Source organism: Ostrea edulis, chromosome 8 (assembly GCF_947568905.1).
Source record: "Ostrea edulis chromosome 8, xbOstEdul1.1, whole genome shotgun sequence".
In the NCBI taxonomy this organism is placed as follows: Eukaryota; Metazoa; Mollusca; class Bivalvia; order Ostreida; family Ostreidae; genus Ostrea; species Ostrea edulis.
Genome location: NC_079171.1, coordinates 3,563,859 through 3,573,491, shown reverse-complemented (window position 1 = coordinate 3,573,491; position 9,633 = coordinate 3,563,859).

Below are 9,633 nucleotides of genomic sequence, written 5' to 3'. Positions count from 1 at the left end.
GGAATTTCTGTTGAAGACCATGCCAGACGATAGGGGTAAAATAATAATAAATAGGAATTTGATACACTGTCAAAGTAGATAAAATTATGAGAGGTGAAGACAACGAACAGCGACCAATCTCAAAATTCACATAAAGAATACAAAATTAAGAGTAGGGCAAACACTGACCCCTGGACAGGTACATGGGGGAGTAAACATCCACTGTCGACTGGCCACACCCACCGTGAGGCCTATATCTTGATTAGGCAAACGGAGTAATCCATAGTTAAAGTCACTGTGTAAATATGTGTATTAGAGTTTTATTAAAACTCCGTATTAGTATCATCACACAGATGTACGTACCGTATATCCTCCTGTGTTTAGTAAACCATCAATAATAAAATAATATCTTTTAGAGCTAGCTGACAAGGCTTGTAACAATCTTGTCTATGTGTGCAAGTTTTGCTATTACAATTGTTTTTAAACAACCTGGACTTTAATTCCACATCTGGTATTGTTTATATCCGACATTACTTTTCAACATATGAAATATGTCAATACTACGCTTCCGTTGGAGTACCTGTAAAGTGCGAAACAAAATCGAAACGAAATCTACTGAAACGAAACGAAACCCACGAATTGAAACCTAACGAAGCGAAACATTGTATAACCGAACTATTTTAATTATAATGATTAAAAATGGTATCTTGGGCCCCTGTAAAAGTTACCACATATAAATAAGATTCGCCTCCCCTTTGATGTCGGTTTTCGGCTTGACTGATACAAAGTTTTAAAAGTTGGAAAGGGGAGGGGGGTGAGTAAGCACAAAGTTTATATCCTAGGTTGATTGAATACCATGTGGAATTAGTTTCGGATCCATAAATTTCAGAACGGAGGGTTGCAGTCTCACAGGTCAGAGCTTTGGAGAAACACACCAAACGAGGGGTGGGGTTGTCGTCGTTGGATCCATCTTTGGGCATAAATTCATGTTTCAGTATTTTTTGCTCTAAAGACAAATCTATGTATACAATCTATATAGGACCTATATTCTTAAAGGTTCTAAATACAGGGAACCTCGGTCTTTTAATTGGCGACAGAACTTCATCTCTATTATGAGTTCTGTCGAAGATTATGCCAGACGATGGGCTAAATATGAAAAAGAAGAACTTGATACATTGTCAGAATGGGTTAAAAGCATAAGAGGGATATTAAAATCCCGCATTAGACACATGAAAACAAAAGTACGTACCAGCTATCCTTCTCTGTTTAGTAAACCAGAAGTGATAAAAGAATTAGATAGGTTACATGAGGAATATATTTTGGTTCCAGCTGACAAAGCTAGTAACAACATTGTATTTGTTTGTAAGGCTCATTACTGTATTTTAAACGAACTTGGCATTAATTCCACTTTTGATAATCATACTTATACTCCAACTGCCCTTTCAAAAGACGAAATTCTTCAAAACCATGCTTCAGTTTTAGACACATTTAATATTCCAGTCAATGGGTCGAATGAATATGAGTTACCGTACCTATACTGGATTCCTAAACTACATAAAAACCCTTACAAACAACGATACATTGCTGGATCCAGTAAGTGCTCTACCAAGCCCCTATCTTTGCTCCTCTCGAAAATGTTAACAGCTGTGAAGGAGAAACTTCAAACTTACTGTGCGACTACATATGCCAGAAGTGGTGTTAATTAAATGTGGATTCTAAAAAATTCTAAAAAACTTTTAGTAAACTTGAAATCACAGAATTTTTCCCAAATCAATAGCATTAAAACCTATGACTTTTCAACACTATACACGACCATTCCTCCCAATAAATTAAATACTAGACTTTTTGACATCATAGGCACTTGCTTCTTCAACAAAAACGGAAATATTCATATCTAGTGATCAGTCATTCAAAAACTGACTTTGTTAAACACCACTCTGATTCCACGCACAAGTACTCTGAAGTTGAAATAAAAAATATGCTAGAGTTCCTCATTGACAATATCTTCGTGGTCTTTGGTGATCAGGTCTTCCAACAGTCTGTTTGGAATCCCCATGGACACGAATTGTGCTCCTTTGTTAGCTGACCTGTTTTTATATTCATATGAAGCAGAATTTATTCAAAAACTTCTACGTGAGAAGAAAAAATCTCTCGCTGTGACCTTCAATTCGACTTTTAGATATATCGATGACGTTTTGTCTATTAACAATGATAGCTTTCATTCATATGTCGATTTGATATATCCATGTGAGCTCAAAATAAAGGACACCACAGAGTCGTCCACTTCTGCTTCATGCTTAGATATTTTATTGAAAGTAGACATTAACGTCAAACTAACAACTCAACTGTATGACAAACGGGATGATTGCAGTTTCTCCATTGTTAACTTCCCACATTTATGTAGCAATATTCCATTATCACCTGCATATGGTGTTTATATATGTAAAACTTATACGGTACCAATTTTGTTCCACCAACTGATTCGATATGCAAGAGCTTGTTCTGGGTATAGTCAGTTTTTAAATCGAGGTAAGCTACTGACAAACAAGTTGATTGTACAGGGATTTCAACAGTCTCGATTGAAGTCAGCATTTCGCAAATTATATGGTCGTTATAACGATCTAGTTCGTCAACACAACCTCGCATTGCGTCAAATGCTGTCTGACGTGTTTCATACCGATTGTTAGGCCGTTCTTGGCACACTGATTTTGACTGCGGATACCTCCGTTTACCTGATCAGGATATGGGGCTCACGGCGGGTGTGACCGGTCAACAGGGGATTCTTACTCCTCCTAGGCACCTGATCCCACCTCTGGTGTGTCCAGGGGTCCGTGTTTGCCCAACTATCTATTTTGTATTGCTTGTAGGAGTTATGAGATTGATCACTGTTCGTTATCTTCATCTTGCATACATGTGGATATTGTGTATCTGTATGCAGTATATCAAACGGTGGATTCTTAGTGTGTCTTTCCGTTCTCGGTTCTCTGTTCATAAGCCATTTGAGTTTACAAAATGTTCACCTCCTGATATCATTGTGTAATGTCACAACATTGAGTTGTCTTTCTTTGTACGTTATAGTCAAGGCATGTATTTTCCGGACTGAGTTCGTTGCCTATTTTGACTTTTAGTAACTGTTTCCGCCCAACTGAAGAATCACCGCATGGCGGTTTTAGTAAATAGAGGTGCCTTTTCACCATTTTTGCACAACTTAGCCCCGCATAGAGTAAGTTTCTCGTGCTTTTTTGTTTATCTTAGGTTTAAACAATTTTCATGTTGCTCTTTTATTGCTTTCACAAAATAGGAATCATGATGTTTACATGTTCGTTGATCTGATATATGTATGGTAACTCACAAGTGTCATGGTTAGGTTATCACATGTTTATGTCTGTTGCACTTGTTATACTTATGTGCTATGTCATGATATCAGTATCTAATTTTCCATATTTAGTCATTTCGGCAGCATAAGCCACATTTTATTTAACATTGTCAATGTGTAGTACATTATGTTACATTTTCCTGCTCAAATACCAGTACATCAGTCTAGATGTGAACTCTAAACTTAGACTTATTGATGTTCAATAATTTTCTCTCTTGTACCTTCAAACTGGGTTTATAGAATTCATGACAAGGTGTATGATTTTTTCATTGACATTGTATTCAGAAATTGTTTGTTTATTTTTTGCAGTTTCTTACTACATGTGGATTTCATATTAGTACATATGACAATAAAGTAAAGGGTTCATAACGAAAAAGGCTTTACACATTGAATAAAAGAATATACGTTTTCCGAACCGTGTTCGATTCCCCGTCTTAGCAACACCCCACATGTATAGAGTTATCTTTAGACTCACTATATATCAATAAGTTTTAATGATACATGTGTATATATCTTACCGAATTGCATTCATATAATATGGTATACTATTTATTTCTTGTTCATTATTGAAAGTACTAGCACCTCAGCCGTTAGAGATAAAATAAGAGGTTAAGAGCTCTTCCTGCTTTCAAGTTTCTCAGACACCAGCTTTCTTCAAACAATGTATCTATACCCAAAGGCGGATCCAAAACCGGCGACCCCACCCCTGGTAAAGTGTGTTTCCCCAGACCTCTGAGACTGTAACCCTCCGTTCTGAAATTCATAAATCCGAAACTAATTGCACGTGATATGTAATTAACTTCGGATGTGTACTTTGTGCTACATGTATATCATATACGTAGTAGTGTATCAGCCCTGATACACCTATCTTGGCTAAGGTGAGACAGCTGCAAGTAGGTAGGACTGCCTCGCCCTAAGGGCCTAGACATCTCTTTTTCGGCCCGTTGTCAAGGGGCTGTCACACCCTCAAATTTGAAATGGCTATTTTTTCTTTAATCTTTTGAAATCTAACATAACTACATGAAACACTTATGTTAGACACAATTCTTTTTCCAAATATAACATTTTCTTCCACGACAACATTTGATTTAAGCAGAAAAATTAGATAAAAACGTTTTAAAAAACAGCGCTAAATTGTAGTGAGTATCTAAGCAAAGAGGGGTAACCCAAGTAACAATTGTTTATTTAGAACAATGACACGTTTAACTTCATTTAAACACAATCAACGTTCTAGGCGATAGAAAACAGTATGGAGGGTGATACTGAGGCATTGTCAGACATTCCCGGTCCTAATGGAGATCAAAATATCAATTTACGGCAATCTTGATGTAGAAAACTGCTTTAAAACGATTTATGAAATCTAAAATCCCGAGGACTTGGCAATAAAACGAGATAAACACAATCAATATCTTTCGACGTATTTCAACGACTTATAGATGCTAAACAGATGAGAAACGGTAAAAAAAAACCAACAACTTACTTCAGTATAAAGTAACATTCCCCAAGCAAAGAAATTGCAGCATCATATCTTTAAACATTCCAGTTCATGCGATGACGCCATGTATACAAAGTTCCACAACTTTCACAAATTATATATAATCATGAAAACGGGCGCGTATGGTAAATCCGAAAAAAATAAATAGAAATAATTCACTGATTTCCAATCTTAGTAATAATTAGTAAACCCCTAGGAGCTGCTTAATAGTATATACGTGTACATGAACAACACAACGATAGATGCAAGGTGAAGATAACGAACAGTGGTCAATCTCATAACTACTACAAGCAATACAAAATAGATAGTTGGGCAAACATTGACCCCTGGACACACCAGAGGTGGGATCAGGTGCCTAGGAGGAGTAAGCATCCCCCTGTCGACCGGTCACACCCGCTGTGAGCCCGATATCCTGATCAGGTAAACGGAGTTTATTTAGCTAACATATGATTCTTATATTGTCTAACGTCCATCTCGAGAATATTTCACTCATATGGAGACGTCACCATTGCTGGTGAAGGGCTGCAAAATTTAGGCCTATGTTCATCGCTTACATACGGCCTTTAAGCAGGGAGGGATCTTTATCGTGCCACACCTGCTGCGAGACTGGACCTCGGTTTTTGCGGTCTTATCCGAAGGACCGCCCAATTTAATCGCCTTTTACGACAAGCAAGGGGGTACTGAGGACCTATTCTAACCCGGATCCCCACGAGATAGCTGACATATGAATGAAAATGAGTTTGCTATTCGATAAAATGTTGTTGATATATCTAAATGTCGCGTTGAAAGTCACAGCAAGATATTTCGAATTGATATTGCACCTTAAGAATATGAATACAGACCAGGATACCCATGGGAACTATAGCAGACCGTTGGAAAGTCGGGTTATATCAGAACAAAATATGTACCCATGGGAATCACAGCAGACAGTCAGAAGACCTGATAACCAATGACTACGTAATTATTGTCCATGACAAAAATTGGTACAAGTTAGGGACATTTCCTTGTTCCATTTTCATTGAAGAAACAACTATTTATGACGAAAAGATAAAGATAATAAAGAAACACCAATCCCTGGACACATGAAAGCTGAGATCAGTATAAGTTTACAGATATCGACCGGTCACACCCACAGTGAAGCCCATCATTTCATCAGGAAAACGGAGTAATCCGCAGTCAAAAGAGGGTGTTGCACCAAAGCGGGAATTTTCCCTAATCGGAGCTCCGTGCCAGCACTCGTGACGTAGTACTGACCTTCATTAATATTTATACTCATTGTGTATTTTCATTTAAATACCTGAAGGATTCCCCAGTACTAGAGACAAACCTAATACATTGTATGTGTCAATACATTATACATGCAGTCTAAAGATAATTTTTGAAATCGTGAAAATTAAATTGTCTTCTTTTTTTCTGAGTATTATATACAATGTTAAAGGTTAAATGTTACGGATGTATCAAATATTTAATATTTTATACTACTACAGTCCAAAAGCTCTTATACCCGTATGCATTATTTTCTACAACCAACAATTGGCAACTGTACATGATTCTGACCACAAAACAAAATGTGGGAAGTTTAATACGCATTAATAAAGTTCAACATGATTCGAAGTACATGCACATGTACATAGGAATTTGCTACTAGAATACATATAAACTCAAACTGTTTAACGATTATTTACCTTGTTTGGCCTTAAAGTGTTTTTCTAAAGCTTTGGAAAGTTCAAAACGGTTTTTCGTAAAAGGCATCATGCCTTTGTCAACAGTTTTCATTCAGAAATACATACAAGTTATTTTCTCCCCAGTGCCCTCGTCCGAAAATAAATATTTTCTTGACTATTTGATGATAAAACAAAACAGAAAAAGTGAATAGGTTGGTTGCGGTCGTTACAAGATCGCTTTTAATAAGCAAAGATCAAATCGAGAAAGCTGAAAAAAGCACTAATGTAAGCATATGAATTCAAAACTGGAAATGGGCTGGGCGGGAGGGAAGGCTACGGCACAGAAATACAAAAGCGACCCGTGTTGCTTGTAACGAACTTCGCACTGCCCGAACACTGACCAGTAGTAGTATATATACTAAGTGCAAAAGCGTTTGTGCATGAGCTGAAAAACCCGCGAAATGTATTTACGGAAAATAACGAAAAATGATGCAATGTAAAACGTAAAGAAATGAATTCCGTAAGCAGCATTGACTATTAAAACATAGGTATTGCATGCTGTATTCGGCGTGTTTGTTGAGAGTCATATTCACAAACTAAACAGTGACAAGGTTGGAACTTAATTTTAAACTCGGCACATTATAATAAACAGAGATTCGACATGGAACTAGAAGTGTTTCAATTAAGAAAAAAATCTAGATGGAAAACATAATATGAAAAAAAGAATGTGTTCGTGAGGGAGTCGAACCCGGTCATTTTAAAAATAGAAAACATCTTTACACCTTTCCCACTGAACCACACAGTAGACCATACATTACTAAAGGAAATTAACGTACAGGTGAAGCTGAAAACAATACCATTGAGTTCGTTTCGATTTTTTTTTATTTACAAAAAAAGCCCCCGTGAAACAAAATTTCAAAGCGACAGTTTTTTTAGAGGAAAACTCAAAGAACATGTTCAGGCTACATTTATTTGTTTCACGGAGGCAGTTTTTTTTCCTGAAATACGGGGATACCCCTCCATTTTAACGCTAACAATCATATGCAAGGTGAAGATAACGAACAACGAACAACGACGAATCCCACAACTCCCACAAGTCTTATTGCTTGACTTAAACTCGAAATATGTTGGCTAATTTTGTCAATACACGTCTTTTAAACTTATTTTAAAAAAATATTGAATCAAGACATGCGTTCCTATTGATTTTATCATGTATTTGAATAACTAAATTTTTTCGATCTTTCATGCAACACCTGTAGGGAAATGAACATGAGACGTGCAACACCTGTAGGGAAATGAACATGAGACGTGCAACACCTGTAGGGAAATGAACATGAGACATGCAACACCTGTAGGAAAATGAACATGAGACGTGCAACACCTGTAGGGAAATGAACATGAGACATGCAACACCTGTAGGGAAATGAACATGAGACGTGCAACACCTGTAGGGAAATGAACATGAGACGTGCAACACCTGTAGGGAAATGACCATGAGACATGCAACACCTGTAGGGAAATGAACATGAGACGTGCAACACCTGTAGGGAAATGAACATGAGACATGCAACACCTGTAGGAAAATGAACATGAGACGTGCAACACCTGTAGGGAAATGAACATGAGACATGCAACACCTGTAGGGAAATGAACATGAGACGTGCAACACCTGTAGGGAAATGAACATGAGACGTGCAACACCTGTAGGGAAATGAACATGAGACATGCAACACCTGTAGGGAAATGAACATGAGACGTGCAACACCTGTTTTGTACGTAAAGAACAATACAACCTGCCATTAGTGCCCCCTACTACATTAGTGTTGATACAGAGGTAGTATTGACAAACTAGATCGTTATAACGACCATGAAGTTTGTGAAATGTTGATTTTAAACGAGTTTGATTCGATGATTTTTTTTTTTCATACCGATTGTTAGGCCGTTCTCGGCACACTGATTTTGACTACGGATAACTCCGTTTACCTGATCAGGATATAAGACGCATGGTGGGTGTGACCAGTCGACAGGGGATAGTTACTTCTTCTAGGCGCCTGACCCCCACCTCTGGTATATCAGGGGGTCCGTGTTTGACCTACTTTAATCTAATAAGAAATATGAATATTATCAATGTTCATTTTGTTCGCCTCTTCGTTGTGTCAAATCATTGTGTTTTTTGTCGTTTTACAACTTTGTCAGTAACAAAAAGAAAAAACACAAAAAAAAAAAAAAACAAAAAAAAAAACAACTCAATACAAGATCCTTCGCTGGATCCACACCTTCAACATAATACATAAAACATTGAAATCGCTGGATCCACCCCTTCAATATAATACATAAAACATTGAAATCGCTGGATCCACACCTTCAATATATTACATAAAACATTGAAATCGCTGGATCCACACCATCAATATAATACATAAAACATTGAAATCGCTGGCTCCACCCCTTCAATATAATACATAAAACATTGAAATCAGTGGTTGCAGTAGATCAGAAATTAGCGTGTTCCTTTTCAGACTTCGGTCGTAAGTTCGAGTCCTAATTATATCTTTGTCCACAACTTAACACTTGAGAGTAAGATATAAGATGTTCGAAATGAAGCCGTATAAGGTCGCAGTAGACATTGTAGAGTTCTCTTTCCCTCCGCCCTGAGTGATAAACATAGGTGTTAAGATGCAGGGTCTACCGCTGGTGGTATATCGAATAGAAGAAATAAATTCTTACTGTAAACTGATACGGTACCAATTTTGATGCACCAGATGCACATTTCAATAAATAATTTCTCTTCAGTGATGCTCAACCGAAATATTTGACATCCGAAATAGCGATAAACTTATAAGAGCTATTTTAGGGGAAAACAGAGTACCAAAAAGTGGAGTCCAATTAGTCTAAATAAAGTAAGCTGTAAGAGTGATGCAAAACAACACAACTAGAGAGTAGCAATAATAGTAGAACAAAATAAAAACATGTAAAATAATATACAGGCAAACTGTTAAAAAGAAGAACATGATTCGTGGTACGCAGGACTACATACGAATTTCTTGTCACGATAAAGTAATGATGTTCCCTCTCACCTGCCTCTTATCACTGCGCGAGATAATGCGGAAGTCATTCCG